The sequence below is a fragment of the Peromyscus leucopus genome, chromosome 15 (assembly GCF_004664715.2).
Source record: "Peromyscus leucopus breed LL Stock chromosome 15, UCI_PerLeu_2.1, whole genome shotgun sequence".
In the NCBI taxonomy this organism is placed as follows: Eukaryota; Metazoa; Chordata; class Mammalia; order Rodentia; family Cricetidae; genus Peromyscus; species Peromyscus leucopus.
Window position 1 is genome coordinate 44645989 of NC_051076.1, and position 22871 is coordinate 44668859.

At 37.6% G+C, this 22871-nt stretch overlaps 1 long non-coding RNA gene across 1 annotated transcript; it reads right to left on the minus strand.

The window, feature by feature from the left end:
• Positions 1-16139: 16139 nt before the first annotated feature.
• On the minus strand, positions 16140-20189 carry LOC119089115. The gene is made up of 3 exons (XR_005092945.1): positions 19993-20189; positions 19296-19439; positions 16140-16784 (listed from the first exon to the last, which is right to left on the minus strand). It is a non-coding gene; the product is annotated as an uncharacterized LOC119089115 (long non-coding RNA).
• Positions 20190-22871: the final 2682 nt, after the last annotated feature.

Consider the following 22871-nt stretch of genomic DNA (forward strand, 5'->3'; position numbering starts at 1 on the left):
CATTAAAGCCCCTGGAAAAGGAGAAGAAAGGACTCTAAGAGACAGGGAATGGAGAACAACAAGAAAACAAAACCTTCTAAACAGGAAAGGACCAGTATGCACATGACCTCACAGAGAGTCTGGCAGCATGCACAGGGCCTGCATGGGTCTGCATCAGAACTAGAAGGATCTTAGAGCTGAAAGTGGGCACATGCCTCGATCCCTAACCCAGAAGCAATCTCTACTTGATAACCTACAAATGAAATTTTAGTTTCTTCCCTGGGATACTCACTGGAAAAACAAACTACTCTTAAGGGTTGGTTGCATGCCCAGCTGTAAATGGCCAATAGAAAAGGACCTAAGCAGCATCTTTGGAGGTTCCTTGTCTCATAATGGCCTTTTCAGGGCTTTTATCTTATTTTTATTTTTATTTCATTGTATTTATATATTTTTTTCTCTCTTTTTACCTTACAGGTCCTTTGCATATATATTTTGGCTTCCACTTCAGTATTTTATGAGATTACTGAGTGAGTGAACAAGTGGGTCTCTGTATCTATATCTGTTCCTTGTGTTTTTCCTTGGTTCTTTTCTTTCTGTTTGTTTTGTCTTATTTCCAAGTGTCAGTTTTTGTTTTGTTTTATTATATTATATTAAATCACATTATAATTATTTTCCCTTAGGTGGCTGTTTGTTTTCTAATGAGAGACAGAAATGGAGTGGATATGTATGGGAGAGGATGGGGGGGGCAGGGAATGGTGAGGTGTTGAGGGAGGGCAAAGCTTAGTATATATTATGTGAGAAAAAAAATCTATTTTCAATAAAATGGAAAAAAAAGACAAAAAATTCTAAGAGCCATATACATTCTTAAAATAAAGCCAAAGAATTTTAGTTAATTTGATTTAAAATTGAAACAACAGTTATTTCTGGGCTGACAAGGATGAGTAAATCATAATTATTTGTGTGTATATTACCTTGATGAGATGCTACTTTGAAGTTTGATTTGATAGATGTCCGATAGTAGAACCTGCTCTTGTTATTTTGATAAATGATTTTGTCAAACTGTCTTCTCAATATTGACACTTATACCCACATACTTCAGCTACACACAACTCAAAAAGATATTTCACACATATAACTTAAATATGTCCCTCCTCCAAATAACCTCTAGTTTCATCTCAATTGACCTCTAGTTTGAACTCTCTCTGTGCAACTTAGTATACATTTTTCAATTTATTCCAAGTGCAGATAATCTGAACTACTCTTTCTTGAAATACAAGGAAGAAGGTGGAGGTTTGTACTACTCAATTTCAAAACTCAAAAGCAACATACAATTATCAATGCAGTTTGATATTGATGTGAGAATAGAGAAGTATATCAATAAAGCAGAGAATTATCCACAAATAGTCCTGTACACTGTGGTCAATATATTTTTGAAATAAGATTTTAAGGTAATATATTAAGGCGTCCTTAAGAAAAAATTCTTTGGCTACTGGGTATATAGTTGAAAATACTAAACTTTTACTAGTTTAACAATTATATTATGGATAAATATATATGTATAATATGGATCATAGACCAAATTATAAAGGCGGGATTCATCCACCTTTAAAAATCTTTCAGGCTCATGGCTTTGTTTATGAGTCAGATTGTATCCTCAGAATGAATATGCTCAAGTCCTCACCTCCAGTGAATGTTACTGTGTCTGACCACAGGATCTCTTCAGATTTAATCAGTCAAGCAAAAGGAGGTCATGTTGGAATACTGTAAGCTCTAATCCAGTATGAGTAGGGTCTTTATAAGATGACAAGATGGACACATGGGAGACTGTCATGAACATGGAGTCAGGAATGTCAGTAGACTGTAGCCCGGCAACCATAAAATCCAGGAGAGTGACAGAAAATGGGATATCTTTCAGAACCTTCAGAATCTAACCCTAGCAGCACCTGGGTTTTAAACTTTGAGCTTGCAGAACTGTGAGTGAATAAAGTTAGTTTTCTTTAAGCTACTCTGCTTGTAGAACTTTGTTACTACAGGTCAAAGAAATTAAGACATTTAGATAGGCAGAATATTCTTACACAGAATACTAAAAGCATCCATCATAAGAGAAAAAAAAACAAATATTATGTTTGTTCATGTACTGCTGCCAGAGGATAAGGCTCCAGAGCTAGCAAGAGCTACTCTGAGTTGAACAGATGCACAGTAAAAATAAATTGACAAAAATGATCATGTGGCAAGATGCTCACCACCATGGTTCATCAGTACATCAAATAGAAACCACAGTGAGGTAGGTTTTACACCCACCAGAGTCAGTGGTATCAGATGCTGATGAGGGTGGAAGCTGCCTGGATCTCTCATGCCGCTATTGACACAGAAAAGTGACATGGATACAGGACTCTTCTTGCCCATGGAATGTTTCAAGATATGCATGGGAGGTCTGCAGCCACGGCGAGAACCAAATCCTATACATTTGATATTTATTTGTTTATTTTTTCCTATACATACAGACCTCTGACAAAATGTAATTTTATAAATTAGGCACAATAAATTTTTCACAACTGATGATAAAATAGAACAATTGTAGTAAGGTGCTGTGATAAAAGGCACATTATTTCAGGTCCTCTCTCAAATCATCACATTGTTCTGCAGAGCTTTGGAACACTGGTATGATTAATAGTTCCTTCTTGAGAGTTTTTAACATTTTCCTTAAAGGAAGCACTTTACAAACTTGTCTATGGCATAAGCTAAATGTTTGCCATTGCTTCTCTTTGGCTCTGAGGTCATTATCAAGAAAAAAAATCAGAGTGTCTTAAACGTAAGTGCGGCAGTGCATAAGTGACTCATTGGTGGCTAGTGTGTGAAGCATGGACATGCTGGACGAAGGGATGATTCACATTCCTGGCAGCATGGAGCAGAGTGACCTGAGATTTCATCACACTACTCAGAATGCTACGCAATGTAAACCTTATAAGCTGTTTGTTTCTGTAATTTTCCATGTAATAGTTTCTGGGTGAAGAATGAGTGTCATGGAAGGTGGAGGACTCATATAATATTTTGGAAAATACCGCAAATTATAAAACCAAAAGCATGCTCCCTGATGCAGTCATTTTGGTTCAAGAGAAATGAAAATATACATTATCAAAACTAGCTTTGTAGTCAAAGAAGCTCTATTCACCATTGTTAGAAAGCATACAAAACTTCACCATGCAGACTGGGTTTCATAAGCTGTGGTTTCTATTGATTTCTACACAATTTTGAAGGATAGCAGTCCAAGATCAAGATGTCAGCTGAGTCATTTCTTCTGAGGACCTCTGTCCTAGAACTGAAGATAGCTGTCTTATCCCTCTGTGTTCACATAGTGTTTCACCCCCTCAACCCTGTGTGTGTGTGTGTGTGTGTGTGTGTGTGTGTGTGTGTGTGTGTGTGTTCAAATTTCTTCTTTTTAAGAGAAAAATTTTCAATATTAGGTTAGGGCTCATAAGAAATATTTTATTTTAACTTATATCTTTAAAGGCTCTATCTCTAAATACACTTACATTCTGAGGTTCTAGGTGATGAGACTCCAATTATTAAACCCATACCATAAAGCAAGTGACCATGAAGCTCAGATTGGTAAATGAATTGTGGAACCGTTGTGACTATTAAAGTATGTGGATCAATTTTGCTGGGGTATGATGCCCATGAATTTGTTGACACATTAGTTTAGATACTACTATGAAAGTCTTTTAATATTACTGAATTTACATTCCGTTGAGTTTTTGTAAAGTATACTTACCTCTAAATGAATGGCCCTCATTCATTCAGTAGGAGACTTGCAAGAAAAATCTGAGGGTTCCCAAATAAAGCATAATTGCCCTGAAGAGGTCAAAAATCATTCCTGAATTCAAAGTCCTCCTGCCATTCAGCAGCCTAAACTTTAACCTGAGCTTCCTATGTGTACGACAGCCCTATGGATGCCAAGCTTTTCAGCCCCACAATCACAAGTCACTTGGAAGGAAGCTTGCAAACTCAATCCTATCACTGAATAATACTGAATGATATGGTCATGTAATGAAAAGCATTCAGTCTATCAAAGAACAGAATATTCTTAAACACAACTTAAATAAATCTGAATGTTTCTATATTGAGTAGAAAAAATGTCAGACAGGAAAATACATATTCTATCCCTCAGTTTCCTTTAAGTCCAATCCAGGCAGAATTTACCTACATTGATAGGGACAAGAAGATTCCTATCATCTCGGATAGATGAGAAGGGCTGGATATAGACTAGAAACACACAGGAGAAAGAACCTTCTGGAGGATGTGCTATACCCTATTTGGGGTGGTAGTTAAATGAGGATGTGTCTTTGTCAAGGCTCAAAGAAGTGAGCAGCCCTTACTTATACATTTCATTCTTTAAAAACTGCAAATTTTAAAAACAGACTGAAAAACTTGCAGATGCCTACAACATTAAATGACCTAAATATATTTATTTTAAATATGAGTCTTTATAAAAATAAGCAACTCTCTGTAACTAAGTATTTTCATGATTGGTACAAAATCAGCTCCTACTTCCGCCTAGGGCTTTCGTTCCTTGTCCTGACTGAAGTGACTAACCGGTAGGGGGCATCCTTAAGTCATCAGCAGGATGAGGCCATTTCTAAACAGGTGTCTTCAGTTGGTGGTAAATTCACCAACACCCCTAACCAGGTTTAATATAAGTAAATAGTTGAGTCACAGTTGCTAATGATGTTTTTAACCAATGATTGCAGTTAAAACTTAGCATATTCAGGATAGCTATATACTAATTAATTTATTTCCCAGTTGAATTATAAATTCCTCAAAAGCTAAGGCTATATGTCTCCATAAAGATTTGAGATGGACTACATAGACAGGTTTGTCAATTTTATTTGTAAATGAGTACACTTTTTGTTTTGTCTTCCCTGGAAAATGTCAATTCTCTCTATTCCCAAGGGATATCCAAGACTATACCTCTAAATTAATCTATGATTTAACCTCAGGTTTCTAGATGCATTTTATTTACCTTATTGTGATGTTTTCCTGGGGAAAATGACAGTATTTATTCAAAAATATAAAGTCAAAAAATAAAAAAATTAAAATATATATATATATATATATATATATACACACATGCATATATCAAGAGAAAGACAGTGATAGAAAATAAGTATGAATAAAAAACACAGAGAAATGGGCAAAGGAAGGGCAGCAGAAGAAAGAGAATAGTGTAGAAATGGCAAGTTCATAAAGCCATAAATTTAAAAAGACCTTGGGGGCCGTAGAGATGCTCAGTAGTGAAGAGCACTTCCTGTTCTTCCAGAAGATGTGAGTAGGTTCCCAGCCCCATGTCAGGTGCTCAAAACAACTTGTAACTCCAGCTCCAAGGGATCTTATACCCTCTTCTCACTTCAACAGGCATCTGCATGAACACAGAACACACACACACACACACACACACACACACACACACACACACACACAAATCTTAAATAAAAGACTTAAATTTATACTCCAAAATCTCGGACATAAGCAATGTCATCTCTGAATGACTTAAAACTTGATAAAAATCTTGATTATTTTATTGATATTATTGATTCTATATATCAAAGATATATATATATAGTCATTAAATAAATTTCTAATTTAAGTTTCAAAATGAAAAAAAAAGTCAAGAACATAGCAGATCAATAATCTGTCAAATCATACTACCTTTATAGCTTATTCCATGTTCTTTCCAGATTGGAGTTTGTATTTCTCCAATCACAACATTTAATTGTCTCTATTGTTGAAAGATTACAGTTCTTCTTGAGGAATTGTATGTCTGAACAGTCCTCCTAATCCTTCTAGACTACTTTTCAATGTGTTTTAATGGAGGACCAAATATCATGATCACTTCTAGATCCACAATTTTTCACCCATAAATACTGAGGCAAAAAATCTAATGAGAATTATGTTTTAAGTTGTTTTACTTGATTAACAGAAGGTATCTTTTATAGTCACTAAAGAAAGAATACAATCTGGAAGAAAATTGGGACTTCCAGAGTTTGTACATCCACGTTCTTTGAGAACGCATAGAAAACTTTTACATATGAAATAATTCCTATTTATATCACTCTCCATAGCTTAAACTCATCAATGTAAAATCCCCTTTGCTGTCACTGTATTATCAGTTTGTCACATGCTGCCTGGGAAATAATATTCAGGTGCTATTATTCTCAGTAAACAAATGAAAAATGGCATAGAATTTAAATAATGATCTAGTGATTTCCCTGGAGGGAAACCATGGGTTTATAAATAGAAGTATAACATTAGATTTAGAGGAATTACTATCTATAATTTCAGTTTGGGTTTCACTAATGAGGATTCTTGGACTTGTATGTGATAGAGATGCTTGAAAAAGCTTTGATAAAATATTCAAAATGTTTTTGCCAAATAGATCCTCAAATATATTAGGTTTCCATTAGTTGCAGTTCAGTTACCAATAAGAAAGAAATGAAAGAAGAAAAAAATCTAAGAGAGGAAATTGAAAATATTGATACATGTTTCCTTAGGGTTAGAAAGGATGAGGCACCTCTATAGTATGAAGGAAATAAAAAATTGATACTTTTTCATGGCACATTTCAAAGTTACAGAAGCCAGTCTTATACTAGGTTAACAGGTTAGTAATTTTTTTTCTTTTATTTATTTCCCTTTTATTTTATTTTACAATACCATTCAGTTCTACATATCAGCCACGGGTTCCCCTGTTCTCCCCCCTCCCACACCCTCCCTTTACCCCCAGCCCACCCCCCATTCCCACCTCCTCCAGGGCAAAGCCTCCCCAGCTGGGTCAGGCCCTCTGAATAGGTGAGACAGTTGATTGGCTTGATCTGTTTGGGAAGCATCTAGGCAGTGGGACCGAGTCCTGTGCTCATTGCATGAGTTGGCTGTTTGAAACCTGGAGCTTATACAGGGATGCTTGGCTCAGTCTGGGAGGAGGGGACTGGACCTGCCAGGTTAGTAATTTTTAAAGTATGTTTTTAATTGAAATAGATTCAATTTCCCTATCCTTCAGCTCTCCCTAAGTTCCTTCCCTCCAACTTCCATGTATCCCTCACTTTCAAGTCAATAGCCTCTTTTGCTTTAGTATTACTACACAGACACACATACAAATAAAAATAAAAACAAATCTTAAATAGAAGAGTTTATTCTTCAAAATTTGGGGGACAAGCATTGACCTTTCTGAATGACTTAAAACGATACACATCTTGATTATTTTGTTGACATTATTGATTTCACATATCAAATATTGTCACTAATAAAGATTTTTAATTAATGTTTCTAAAAGAGAAAAGAAATCAAGTACTTTTTAGTACATAGTCATTGATTTTCAGCCCCATGGACTGTGTTGAGCACTTCAGTAACATACATATACGTGCATGTGAATCCATGAGTGTAGGTGACATTGTGTGGTAGTTATCTTCAAATCATTTATTGTAGATGAATTTCTAAACAGTCTTATTAAATAAGAAACACAGAGCCAAATACAGAGGAAATAGCCAAAGAGATCAGAGCAATAGCCACAATTAACTTTAGCTTACCACCAGCAGTAGCTTCCAGAGAGAGCTTCTTCCTGTCTGACCTGTGTTTTTATTGCCTTCCTGTTCTGCCTCTCATTGGCTCTAAGCCCAGCCACATGACTTCCTCATCACTGTCTGTCCCTTCAGGTCTCTATGGTTGGTACTGGGATTAAAGGCTTGTGTCACCATGCTTGGCTGTGTCCTTGATCACACAGAGACTTTGCCTGCCATGTGATCAGATTAAGGGTGTGTGCTACCACCACCTGACTTCTGTTTTATAGCTATTTGACCTCTGATCTCCAGGCAACTTTATTTATTAACATACAAATAAAATATCACATATCAGCACAAATAAAATATCACCACAATTTATATATAATATAAATGTCTAAACATAAACATATAGGTAAGTGAATTGCAGACCACTAAAAGGAAAAATATGTTAGATAAGATATCATGACTCCTCTGAGCAATCTGACATATTTTTATTGAGTCTTTACTATGTACCTAATATTCTTTTTAGTACATGCATGCTTTCTATGTGTGAGTGAGTTCACAGAAATACAATACATAGAGCAATTCATAATGGAGAATAGTCAAGTGTTATTAGTATAATATGGATGATTAAAGCTGTACAAAGTCTGAAATGGTTGAATAATTGAGAAATGCTCTATGGAATGCTGCCCTCCCTACATCATCTATATTTAGTGATCTTGATGAAAGCTTTCAAGATCAAATGAAATAACATTCATTGGAAACTTTAGACACCCAATGTACACATGGGAAATGAAAGTAGACCAAGTAAGCAAGGGCTAAAGAAGGCACATGTCCTTGTTAGCTTCTTGTCATCCTGACACGAGCTAGAGTCATTTGAGAAGCAGGAAGCTCAATCAAGAAAATATCCCCAGTAGACTGGCCTTTGGGGCATCTGTTTGATTAATAATTAATGTAGAAGGGTCCAGCTCAGTGTGAGTGGTGCCACCCTGGTGCAGTGGTCCCAAGTTATGTAAGAAGATAGGCCAAGCAAGCCATGAGGAACAAGCCAGTAAGCAGTATTCCTCCATGGCTTCTGCTTCAGTTCCTGCCTCTAGGTTCCTGCCCTGAGTTCTTATGCTCTAACTTGGAATATGACTTGAGTTGTAAGAAGAAATAAACTCTTTTCTCCCCAAGTTGCTTTTGATTATGGTGTTTAATCACAGCAATAGAAACCCAACTAAGAAGCACAAAAGTAAAAAAATACAAAACTAGATTGACATACAAACACCACAATCATGGTGTGGCTCCTCAGTATGTGCAATTTTTAATAATATAAAAGATTTAGCTAGGCAGCAGTGGTGCACGCCTTTAATCCCATCACTAGTTCTACAGAGCAAGATCCAGGACAGGCAGCAAAGCTACACAGAGAAACCCTGTCTCAAAAATCCAAAAAAAAAAAAAAAAATAGATCTAAGTTTGATTTTGTGCCACAAGAAAGCTGGTCTTTCTATTGGAAGACTATGAACTATGATATCAAGGGTGTGATCTGTGACTCTAGTATCTGTATATGAGAAGCACTATTAAGATCAATCTATGTGAGTCTATTTAATGGGTAATAGGGATTTATTAAGAAATAAATTGAGGAAATACACTCATGAATACAGAACAGAGTACACAGCTGAAGTCATCCTCTGATCTGACTGGGAGTAAATCCTCACAGGCATCAGGGAAAGGGGCATGTGACCCTTCTCCTTTTCCTTTGAAGAGGTCACATACAATTGCAAGAAGGACCACCTCCTTTGGGTCATGGGTGGAGAAAATACCACTACAAAGCACAGCTATGGATTTTTACCACAGTCTCTGTGTTCATCTATGGAGGCCTATTCAGGAGTGTACTATTCAGGAGAAGGATAGAAATGTTGTTCAAAGCTTATTAACTTGGGGAGCTCTATGACAGACCTATTACATAAAAGCAAAAATATATAGTTTCAGGAAGAGATGATTGACAGTACCTTCCCCAACTCAAATCAAGCTGTTGTAGATGCCAGAAAAGATGTCTGCTACTACCAACTGAAAGGTATGCCAGCCCAGGGTAAAAGCACCACAGAACTGTCTGCCAGTGTGCTAGCCCCTTGCGAACAATTTTTTTCTCTTGTCCAAAAGAGTAGAGATGGGAAGTAAGTCTTCATAGACAAAGCTGGCAGACTATCTGAGAAAATGTGATGAGTTAGTTCATGTTTTTGTTACTGTTTTCCATTCAAGAGCAAGGCCCTGATCTTTACACTGAAGTGCTCTTCAATGAATGATCCTTCATTGAATCAATGATCCTTCAGCCTCTTGTCTGAGGAGTTGTCTATGAAGTCACCCACAGAGAAAATTTCTCATGTGATACTCTGATGGCAATTGTCCTTGATGGCCTTTGGTGTGTAGCAGAGCCATCAGAATACATGTGATAGGAGCATTTGGTTTTCCACAATTTATTAGATGGTGATGTTTTCTTCTTATTTTCCTTCTGGGAAATGGTAAACTCTAGTTGCTGTAGTTATAACATAGTTGGTGTTTATTTTCTGCTTCAAAATAATATAAAAATGTTAAAGGTATTTATACATTCAGATCAAATTTGACTGCCTCATCTGCTCTAGCAATAAATATGTATACATAGCTATACATCATGTAGAGAGAGATAATAAATAAAACATGGTTAAGAATATAGTGTGCCGCATATTCAAATATCCTAAGGACAAAAATATAAAGGAGATAGAAAAGATAGATGGGGGAGTGAAGACTATAATTTTAAAGTAGATTACCAGAGAAAGACCTAAGGAAAAAGTAATTTTTGAGCATAACCTGAGAGATGAGAAAAGAGCAATTCCAGGTATAGGGAGCAAGATGAGCAGCTAGGAAGGGCAAGGCCCCTGGAGAGAATGGGAAACCATGTTCAAACAATGTGTACCACAGGAAGCCACCGGAGAGACAAAGTTACAGTAAAGGAAGGGTATAGGGCATTGCATGTGCTTGTGTCCTTGTGATGACCTTGTCTTTACTTTTAGTAAGGTAAAAATAAAGTAATTGTGCTGGGCAGTGGTGGAATATGTCTTTATTCCCAGCACTAGGGAGGCAGAGGCAGGCAAATATCTGAGTTTTCAGACCAGCTTAGTCTATACACAGAGAGTTCCAGGACAGCCAGAACTATATAGAGAAATCCAGTCTCTGTCTCAAAAAAAAAATCAAAATCAAGTAATTGTGATCAGAGAGGCACAATTTTCAGTTTATGACTGAATTATTCCAGAGACATGGCACAGCATCAAGGAGGAAGCAGAGGACACAGAGGAAGCAACCAATGCAATAGGCAAGAGGTGATGGTGGCATGATTGGAAGCTGGGGATGCTGGGGATGGTGAGAGGTAGTGGTGGTATGTGGTAGGTTAGTAACTGAGAACAGTATGAGAAGTATTTGGATTATTGGCTTTCCCATCAAACTTTTATTTTATATATAGGATAAAATGCCTAAAATTCTTTTAAATATTTTAAAGAAGAAAGAAAAATCTGAAGGGGCTTATCAGTAGTAATCAATCATACACTAAAGAGAGATTTGGGGAAATCACTTTCAATGAGGTGGGAGATGTGTGGTTGGTTAATAGTAGTAGGATAGTCAATGCTGTCACCTGTTGTATTCACTACATGCCAGGAACCAGGCAAAGCACTTTGCATGCCTTTTCCAGTTTCAGTCCCAACACAAATCCATGTTCATTTCTGTTATTGTCCCATTTCCTAGAGAAGGCAACCAACAAAGACCATCTAGAATGACTGAGTTGTTCAAGGACCATTAGCTTGGATTGCATTATGATCTGACTTTTATTAGAACCCAAGTTCTAAACCAGTACTCTACTCTGACTCCCAATGAGGACAAGACAGAGAGGACATTCTCCATGGGCAAATTCATGCAAGAGAAGTTAGATGACTTGGTGTGTGCTAAGAAAGGGCTGATCTTGAGCTATAGTAACAGGAAGAACAAAGACTCAATACTAAAGAGGGACTTAAGATGAACATAGGAGAGAAAAAAGAAGCAATTTGGGATTATTTTGGCCACTGGATACAGAAGCAACACAGATCTGGCACATAGAGGAGGGAAAAGGTGTTATTTCATGCATGAGAAAATTAGAGTCTGTAAAAGAATTGAAAGCAAAATAATCAGTCTCGTGTGAGGTGGGGGTACACGCCTTTAATCCCAGCAAAAGGCAAACGCTGGGAGATCTCTGTGAGTTGGCGGCCATCCTGATCTACAGAGTCAGTTCCAGAACATCCAGGGATACATAGAGAACCCCTGTCTTGAATAAATAATAACAATAACAACAACAACAATAATAATAATAAAGAATTTTTCAATCCTTTAAAAAATCAGTCTCAGTAATATTTCTCGTAGATTATTTTCTTTTCTCAAAAATCCAACAAAGAACTTGAATTTAAGCTGTGTACAGAAGAATCTAGGCCATGCTCAGAATTACTTGCATAAATTTAGGCAGCTTCTTTATTTGGAAATTTTCATTATGAAGAAATAGCACTTTCAGATTATCTCTTGTTTTCTTTATCTTCTCTTTTACTATGATGAATATCTACATATTTATTTGATCCAAAAACTCTGTTTTTGAAGTATGTGAGAGTCTCTAGCAGCTACTTCTTTTAAGATATTAAGCATCTGTTTCATTCAACATGCACGATACTATTTGGAATAAAAATAGTCAAAATATTCTAGAAGTTAAATTCAGACAGGAATTCATCAAAGAAAGAGAATGAAGTCCATCATCTCACCTATAGCTGAAGGCTGAATACCAAAAAGAAAATATGTAGATTTCCATTGTCTTAACATCTCAGGCCTACTCCCAGTTCACTTCCTAAAGCCAAATAGCCCAGGAGGGAGCATGTGGGGAATGCCTATCTCAGATGCTGTTCCAGCCTTCCTGAACCAAAACCTTGGAAGGTGGGGCCATCAATCTAGTTTTAATAAGTTATCATAACTCTTAGAAACACTGAAGTTTACAAAGAAGCACTCTATAAACTACTCTTAGAATAATTTAATTGTTTAATTACTACTAGAAATTAGATTCTGTATATAGAACTAATGTATACACGCATATGTATACATTAGTGCCTAGGGAGAAATGAATATGGCTTTATTTTTCAATTTCATTCAATATGAAATAAAAATTAAGCTAGTTACTCCTTGTTTCCATTTTTTGTTCCCGGATTCAGATACTCAGATATTTAAGAATACAAAAATAGTCAATACATACATACAATTTATACATTAAATATAATAACATAGTTCACCTACATATATGTCTCCATGGGTGTGTGTGCACATGTGCTAGTAAGGTCATCTGAGACATTCTTCCAACTCCAAGTCAACCAACCAACCAGACTTAAATAGTAAGCTATACCTACATTAGCCATATTCTTCCAGAAGTTTCAGAACACTTCCAGATACAAATTAAGAACATCTCTGAAAAGTGAAATTGTGGGTGATAAGTCCTTGTTGCTTCTATTTCAAAGAAAATGACTATACAATAAAAGCATAAAGTTCAAACACTTGATTGCTTTAACCAAGTAACAATCATTGATTATAATAACTTGCTTTTCCACTCTTTTTATCCTACTGCTGAGGGAAAAGGGAAGAAAGACAGGCCCGAGGAGTTTCCCAAAACTACAATCTGCAATGCACCCTCCGTTATTTTTCATAGTCTCCCTGAACCTCAGTTCACTCCATTCCTTTAACTGAAATTAAGTCACTATGATAATAGCATGGTGTTTAACACCAAGGAAGTAATCAAGAGATTTATAGTCCATTCTTCTAACTCTAATTTGTCTATATTACTGTAAATATTAGTCCCGGACTTGCTTCCTCAGCCCTAGAACTAACATGGAAATTAGCTTTCTACCTGTATCTGTGGTGTGATGCACTAAGGAGGTGCTGCCTTGGGGAAGTCCTTAGCTCGGGATGTCATCCTGGATTTCCAGTTGTTCCTCCACGGAAACACCCTCAGGTAAAAGGCAACCCCACTTCCCATGACTGAACTTTCCTGACTTCTGAAATAGGAGATTCGTGCCATTGTCAGTAGTAGGTCTCTACTGCTTATGGGATGTCAATGAAATGAGAGGGAAGGGGGAAAGAAAGGAAGTCAAGAAGGGATGCGACAGTGGGAGGCAAGGAAAGCAAAGGCAGAGAGAAAGGCAGAAACAGAAAAATGGAAACAAGTAGTAGCTAGCTTAACTTTTATTTCATATTGAATAAAATTGAAAAATAAAGCCATATTATTTTCTTCCTAGGCACTAATGAATTAACAAAGACTAACTTTTTTTTGTTGTTTTTTTTTTTTTTTTTTTTTTTTGAGACAGGATTTCTCTGTGTAGCTTTGCGCCTTTCCTGGAACTCACTTGGTAGCCCAGGCTGGCCTCGAACTCACAGAGATCCACCTGTCTCTGCCTCCCGAGTGCTGGGATTAAAGGTGTGCGCCACCAACGCCCGGCCAAAGACTAACTTTTAACTATTTAAAGTTATTTTAAAAAATCAATTTTCTTGATGTTTATCTTTCAAAATCCTAAGACTAGTTGCTATTATATGAACCAAAAGAGAAATTAAAAAAAAAAGAAAAAGAAACAAAAAATTCAAACAAAAACTATTCTGTATTTAAATTTGCTCTGTACAGGCTATTTATAAGGTCAAGTACACTGCAGGTCACTGTTAATTACACCATAATGTCTCACACCATAGGTAGGTTTAAAGCTCAGATTCCAATAAAAGTGATTTTCTTCTGTATCCAATCTATCCTCTCATTTCATTCCAGAACCCATCATCTGTAGACAGAGTTTCACTGTGTCTCAGCAGCTGCTCCCAAATAATCATTCAGAGACCTATTATTAATTATAAATGCTTGGCCAATAGTTCAGGCTGGTTACTAGCTAACTCTTACATTTTAAATTAACCCATATTTCTTATCTAGCCTCTGCCATGTAGCTGTACCTTTTTTCAACACAGCATGTTTATCTTGCTTCTCTTTGCAACTTTCATAACTCCTGAGACTCCACCCTTCTTCCTCCTAGCATCTTCTGTCTGGCTGTCCTGCCTATAGCCTCTGCCTAGCTACCAGCTAGGCAGCTCTTTTATTAAACCAATCAGGAAGTGCCTTGGCAAAGACACATCTTCACAGAGTACAAAAAGATTATTCCACAACATTTTCCACTTTTTATCTAATTAAAAAAGAAGGTCTTTCGCCACACTGGTGGAGACCCATGAACTGTGGACTGGTGGCTGTGGAGCCCCCATGGGACTGGACTAGGCCCTCTGTATATGGGAGACAGTTGTTTAGCTCAAACTATTTGGGGGACATCCAGGCCAGAGGATCGGGATCCATCCCTGATACATGGGCAGGCTTTTGGGAGCCCAGTGCCTGCGGTGTGGCACCTTGCACAGCCTTGGTACAGCAGGGAGGGGCTTGGACCTACCTCAGCTTGGTGTGCAAGCTCTGCTGACTCTCCATGGGATATTTTGATTTGGAGGATGTGGGGATGTGGGGGGGTGGCTTGGGAGGGAGGGCTGGAGGGTGGGAGGAGGGAGGAATTGAGATCTGTGAGTAGAATGTAGGGTGAGTAGAAAATTTCTTAATAAAAAAAAAATGGAGGAGCCGGGCAGTGGTGGCGCACACCTTTAATCCCAGCACTCGGGAGGCAGAGGCAGGCGGATCTCTATGAGTTCGAGGCCAGCCTGGGCTACCAAGTGAGATCCAGGAAAAGGCGCAAAGCTACACAGAGAAACCCTGTCTTGAAAAACCAAAAAAAAAAAAAAAAAAAAAAAAAAAAAAAAAAAAAAATGGAGGAAAAAAAGGAAGTCTTAACTTTAACATAGTACAACTATATATAACAAAAGAAACAATTATCAAGTAAGAAATACAATTACATACCCAGTCCATTTGTATTTGGTAAAATTAGAGAAAATACTCTATTATCTATCTTATCTTTGGGAGTCTAAATTTTATACCTCATTTACTTTTTATTTTAACTAAAGAAAACTATAAGTTTAATTATTCAGTCTTTAATGCCCTCAAAGACCTCAGAAGGGTATAATGCTATCTAATGGCAGGGACATCTGGTTGCCTGGACAGTCAACCAAAGTTCCTCTGTAATGTTGGGACATCCATCTTCAGCCTACAAGCCTAGAACATCTGAAAGACTGTTCTGTGAAGTAGGGAATTTTGAAGGACTGTCCTACCCTGTGTTGGCAAAGTTCAGCAGTCACTTTTCTTTGTGTCCTGCTTGTCCAGTTTGGACAGCAATGACCAACTCAAGTTCACTCACCATCACTAAACAGCAAGATCAGTTTTCTTTATACTTAACTAAAATAATTAATTCACCTTGGGTCTACATCATTACCAATACAAAGCAAAATACATAATTTATGATCTCAGTAATCATTTTTATAATTTTAATTGAAGTATAATTACATAAGTTTTCACTTTATCTTTCCTCCCTCTAACCCCTCCCATACTTCCCTGATAGCCTTTTTCATTGACTATTGTTACATATACACAAATGTGTGTGCATGTGTGTGTGTGTGGGTGGGGCATGTATATATATATGTGTGTGTGTACATATGTATATGTGTGTGTGTGCATGTGTGTATTTGAGTCCATTTTTGTTTTCTACATGTATGTGGTTTCAGAACTGACCACTTTGTGTTAGGTAGCCTGTTAGGGGGTCTTATCCCTGGGAAAGGCTAATTCTCCCTCAGCAGTAGCCTATATTTTTTGTCTAGGGAATTTCCCCCTTCCATATTATCATATCTATTGATATTGTCATTGTCATGGTCTCGTTTAAACAGCCATTTCTAGAAGAGACAGGCTTACAGCAGAGTTCCTGGTGCTCTGGCTTTTACAGTCTTCCCACTGCTTCTTCAAGGATGTTCCCAGAGCAGATATAGGAGCTGTGATGTAGATGTATCCACTGGGCTAGGGTTTCTGAGATCTCTGCATTGTATACAGCTGTGGTTTTTCTGAATGAGTTTCTGTTTGCCATAAAGAGAAAATTTTGATGAGAGGTGGTAACTACACTTACATATGGGCCCATACATTTTAAATCTTATAACTACATTCAAGAATCATTTGAAGTGGTAAGGTTTGTCCTGTGCTGGATGATTTGATGGTATCAGGCACCAGTTTGGTCTCAGTCAGTTTACAGAGGAATTTTTCTCCTTCTCCAGAATGTCCCAAGTCATTCCTGGTTTCTAAGAACAAAAAAGGTTATTATTCCACTCTGTGTTAGGATTTTGGAAACCAAAGAGATGTATTAGCCTTCCTCTAAATACACTTAGTAACCACTGCCGAGATTTATGTCAGTGTCTCTTTGCTATGATGACTCCTCCTGATTCACATAATGTGCTGGCTGATTCTCATCAGTGATTGTGAAATATCTCCTCTATTACTTGAATTATTTAAATAATGATTAAGAAGATGGCCAGACATGGTGTGTGGGAATATACATAAGTGGTTCTATAAGCCTTAAACTTATGTCGATAATTAGAGGTATATACATATACATATATATACATATATATATATATACATACATATTTGCATCTATGATGGAAAGAATTTATATCTTCTTAGCACTAACTATTTCAATCACTAAATTCTATGGTTATAAATGTATCCAGTTAAATATATAAATACAATTATTTTAGTTAATTTGTTTATTTACTTTATGTGTATGAGTGTATTGTCTGCATGTATGTCTGTGCACCACATGTGTGTCTGGTATCCAGGGAAGCCAGAAGAAGGTATGGTATTCTCTGAAGCTAAATTTATAGCTGGTATGCACCCTCATGTGTGTGCTAGGAAGAAAAGCCAGTGTTCTTAACTCCTAAGCCATGTCTCCATCCCTTACAAACATAATAATTTTAAAACAGAAAAAAAGAAATGTTTCTATTTATTAAGTGCATATTATACACTTAGTTTCAAATCAAGTACTTTATATCTGTCATATCTGTTAATGTCCCACAGCATTCCAAGTCAAGTTCTATGGTTCAGACTAGAGATGGAGCTACTCTGTCACTAATCTAGTTTCCTATGAAAGCAAAGGTACCCAACCAATAGGGCAGTTCAAGCAGCCCATGCCAAGGACTGGGAAAGCAGAGCACATATTCTGCCTCTATAAGGTACATTTGAATTACAAAGCCTTGCTTTTCACTTGTAACTCAGGAAAAGAAAACTACCTCCTGATGTGAGGATAATGGGTGAAAGAAAAACAAGAAGAGACTAACTCAGTGTCTCTTTGCTTCCTCCAAGTCCCCTTTTTCCCCAGGTGCCATCACCTTCTTTCCCCTGAGGTCACAGGTTAACTAACCAGTGAAGCTAAAAGCAGCTTTGGTGACTACCTAGTGATGTCATTTAACAAATGAAGATAATCAAACACAATGTACTTAAAGCCAGAAACACAACAAAGGAGAGGCAAGTATTTTACAAAAACCATCCTAAGTTCCTTGTGGTTTCTATAGTACCTGTCTAAGTAGTGTGCCCTAGAATAAAATAAATGTATCACCCACACTCCTCAAACTTTCCCATTCTCCACTTATCCTTGACAGAATGCAACACACATGCATTCTGCCAAGGTGATGATATATGGGTCCAGGTGTGTGTACATAATGATAGACTGGAAAGGAGCCCATGTGCTCTATTTAAAGGCTGTAGTTATGATCCTAAGACTTTGCTGATCCGAGCCTGGTATAGAGATGGATGCTATATTCCTAGCATTTTTGGTGGTGGAGGCAAGAAGGTCAAGAGTTCAAGGTTAGCCTCAACTACATTAGGATTTTGAGCCCAGCCTGAGCTACATGGAACTCTATTTAAAAAAAAAAATTAAAGAAACATTGATACCTTCTTGCCAGCTATGTTGCCAGAAGAGATGGACATCTGCAGAGTGGTGTGAAAGATGCATAGTTTTCAAGTACTAAAGAAGCTAACCACAGTACCCGTTGGTTCTATCTATGGCAATAGACAGTCTTAGGAAAATATATCCTCCATAATGTAATAGCATCTTTATAAGACCTACACTCAGTAAAGGAAACAGAGTAAAATATGCAATTCTTTTTTTCTCTTACTTTATCTTACTTGCTTTCATTTTAAGTTGGGTTAAAAAGTAAACCTGAATGGACCTGTGCCAGCATGTAATCCTTCTCAGTTTCTGAAGTTGGAGTATGAGCAAGTACTTTGCAAATATTTGTCAATTGATTTATTGGTTTTACAACAGCTGGTAACTTTTCTACTCTCCAGGTATACTTGTCAATTTCCTTTTCCTTTCCTTAAACACTGTCTGTGAACATTTCCTGAGTGTCTGCAACCTCCCAGTCTCTGTCACTACCTTTGAAGAACTTGACGTGTGGAGTAGGACAAAGGCATGTCATGAAATAACTCTTTTTGGTGGTGTGTAAACATTACATTGGAAGTATTTACCTTTAAAGTGACATTGGCTTTTCTCCCAAACCACCACATCTCACATCGCCACAAAAGGACTCAGAAGCTTTTGAAAAAATGCAACTGCCAGTAATGATGAATATGAAGATTCTAGACATAATGTATGAGAACGGATGTAGGTGGTTTTGTAAGCGCCATGTGGTTATGTGGGACCCGCATATTGAACAGAGGCAGAGACACTTCGCCTAAAACTTCCTTTTGCAGCTTGCGGATGTAAATGAGGCTCTGTGGAAGTCATTGCTTCCGGAATAACAAGGCTGACTAACCAGCAAAGCTTCATGTTGCTCATTTCAGCAGTAGTTGACTTTTCTTGAGGCGATATATAAAACTTGTACAAAACACAGCAAAGGAGCTTGGGTCAACCACATTAAGGAGGGCATTTCTGTTGGCTGCGTCAGGGATTCTGTGTGCTGAAATTTAAAAGAAACAAAGTCAAAAGATGTTGGCTTACATGAATGGAATCTCTCAGCATGTGAGATCAAAATCATGGGATTGAGAAAAAAGTGATTCAGCAGCTTTTGTTTAAGTTAAACAACTCCCAAAATTATTCTAGACAGAATGGCATGCCAAATACCTACTGTCTGCATAATGCAGTTTTAGATATTTAGATGAAAAGATAGAGAAGATGTGCTTCAGATCCTCAGAGAATTTTCAACCAATTAACAAAGTAACCTTTAGGCCTATAAAAAAAAAAAAAAGAAAGAAAGAAAGAAAAGAAGAAGAAAAGAAAAAAAGAAAAAGAAAATCTGGTAAAAAGTTAGCCCGGTGACCAGGGCTGATAACCAGAGATCTGTGTGTAGTGGGGGAGCAGTACCAAAGAGTTTGAGCAATGCAGAAAGAAACCGCTCTCAATTGAGATTGGAAAATGAATGAAGGTGAGAGTTCCCTGATGAGGAAAGACAGAGGAGCAGAGGAACCGTGCAGTGGATGCTTTAGGGGTTTCAGGAAGCAGACGGGACTCACTTGACTGTAGAAAGGTGACCTGGGGAGGAGAGATGGCTTCGGGTGGCAGCTGGAGTTGAAACAAAACACAACCAAGGGGCTTATACCTTCCCCAAAAGATCGCAGTGGGTCACTGAGTAGGTGTCACCAGCACATTGTGATACAAGCCTGAAGGTCCCATGCAGGGGACGGACCAGGAGTCGGAATTACAACAGGAGCCTTGGGAAAGATAAAGGAGCTCCATTAGACCCAAACCAGCATTTCTTCCAATAAATACATTGATCAATACTTATTTTGATTTGAACACACTCTTTGTATAAATTATATTTCACTTTACACTAAAATAAATTTATTATGACCACCGACTGTAATATGTTAATTCTTTCAGAACTTTCTTATTTTCTCGTGAGAAATTTCCTCCCCCCTTTTCAGAATCCATGTTATCCTGCAGTTTCCCATTTTGATTTCTTGAAACCATATGTGGGAAAGGACATCCCTATAAACAGTGTTGTCTCCAATGCTATCTAATTATATTGTATTTATTTATGTATTTAATGTGTGTGTGTTTCTGTGGTGTGTGTGTGTGTCTATGTGTGAGTGTGTGTGTGTGTGTGTGTGTGTGTGTGTGAGAGAGAGAGAGAGAGAGAGAGAGAGAGAGAGAGAGAGAGAGAGAGAGAATGAGAGAGGAGAGATGTATACATGTGGAGATCAGAAGACTTGCGTCCCAAGGATCAAATTCAGGACCTCTGGCTTTTCAGCAGGTACCTTCCCCACCGTGCCGTCTCACAGAACCACAGTGGCATTCTTGTGTAGGACTTCAGCACACTCACTGTTTGAGAGTGGCTTTCCGCTGGTGGGCTACAGAGTTGGCGGCATGGTCTTTGTGCACTACACAACTTCCATGCATTATCACAATAACACAATCAACTACGATGGATCAATGTCAGTCAGGACATGTACTACCAATTTTGTTTCTTGAGTGTTACCCCTTTGGGTCCATAGACCATCAAAATCCATCTTGCTAGGTTTTCAAAACTATGCAATTGGAAAATTGAATGACTTGCTACCTCATTTGGACTTACTATGTAGATACTATGATGATATTAAGATAAACAGCTCAGACAGCTGCTAGCAGGTTCACCTCTTAACCTGAGTATGACTAGAGCCCATCAAATTTTGCCTTTAACAATTTAGTCTGGGTTGATTTTAAAGCACTCAGAGGGCTGACACATATTCAGCACATGACAGAGGGAGGGTTCATCTTTGCCTGATCATTGTCCACAGGGTCACCAAAGTCATGTCCAACATAATACTGTCCTGCTTATTCCCACCTAGCCCTGAACTACACTCTCTCAGATTATTTCTTCATATCTTACTCCTATCAACTGAATGGGTAAAGATTCACCAGAATCATCTTTGGGGGATCCAATACTGAGTCACATGGTCATATCTATCTCATAATCGACAGAGCATTTATTAGTTTTTAACACTAAACCAACATATTTTTTTTTTCTTTTTTGGTTTTGGAGACAGGGTTTCTCTGTGTAGCTTTGTACCTTTCCTGGATCTCACTCTGTAGACCAGGCTGGCCTCGAACTCACAAAGATCCACCTGCCTCTGCCTTCCGAGTACTAGGATTAAAGGCATGTGCCACCACCACTCGGCTCCAACATAATTTTTTTTAACACTAAACCATCCAAAGAAAAATAAAACCCACAAATAACACATTTCTATGCCTAGTAATATCAATTTACAACATATAAGAGTATGCCCATATGCCTGTGGGTGTCCATAAACTTGTGAACACATGTGTAAATGCCAGATGATAACATCTAGTATTTTCCTGGTCACATCTTTATTTTTCCAGGCAAGATCTCTGACTGAGCCTAGAAACTCACCAATGCAGCTAGGCTGCCCAGCCAATGATCTCACGAGATCTGACTTGTTTCTTTAACCCCCCTATCCCTGAGCATGGAGTCACACATGCTCATTGCTGGGCCTGACTTGTACAGACTGCAGGGCATGCAGAACTCCAGACTTCTTGTTTGTATGGCAGTTACTTCACCAACTGAGCTATCTTCTTGACCCAATTTATAACCTTTTTGAAAAAAAAATACAAATTAATTAATCAAAAGATCCTGTAAGATACTTCCTCGATTCTTAACATCCAAGTCCAAACAGCATTTTTCTAAAAACAATAAAATTTACCAAGTCAGACCAAACAGAAAGACAAGTACATGTTTTGTCTTATAACTTAGTGTTTTAATAAAACATTCTTCTTGGGGCCATAAAATCTAAAAACGTTATTTTAATCAGAAACTTAGTGAGTTCTAAGAGATTTTCAAATGAGATCTATAAACCTATTTTATTTCAAAACAAGTTATATGTATGTATAATATGCATAGACTATTGTAATAAACATGCAGCAGTTCTGTTTGAATAGTATACTGACAGCTATGGGAATGAAATGGTGGTTTTGTCCTTACACCACCACTGTGAAGTGTAGACCTAACACCAAGCTTAGGGGACAGTCGATGTGAAGTTCTCACACTCAGGGTAAGAGGTGAGCCACTCAGGCACCGAGCTGGGCTACTTCTCTATGACGTCACATCTATGCACAACATAGAAACAAGGACTTGGTCACGCAGTTCTGTATGCTATCAGAAATGTTAGTTATCTTGTTCTTATTGTTGTGCTTTTGATCCAAAGGTTAAGCCCTGCCTGAGGAATCCTGAGAATATCGGAGAAGGGGGACAGTTTTCCCCTAAAAGATAGTGCTTCAACTACTACTCAAAGGACTGGCAGCGATACCCTTAAGAAAGTAATCCACAGTATACGCTTAAGAGAGGTAATCATACAATGGTTTTTCCCAAGATGCAGTTCAAGCATGTTCAATATCT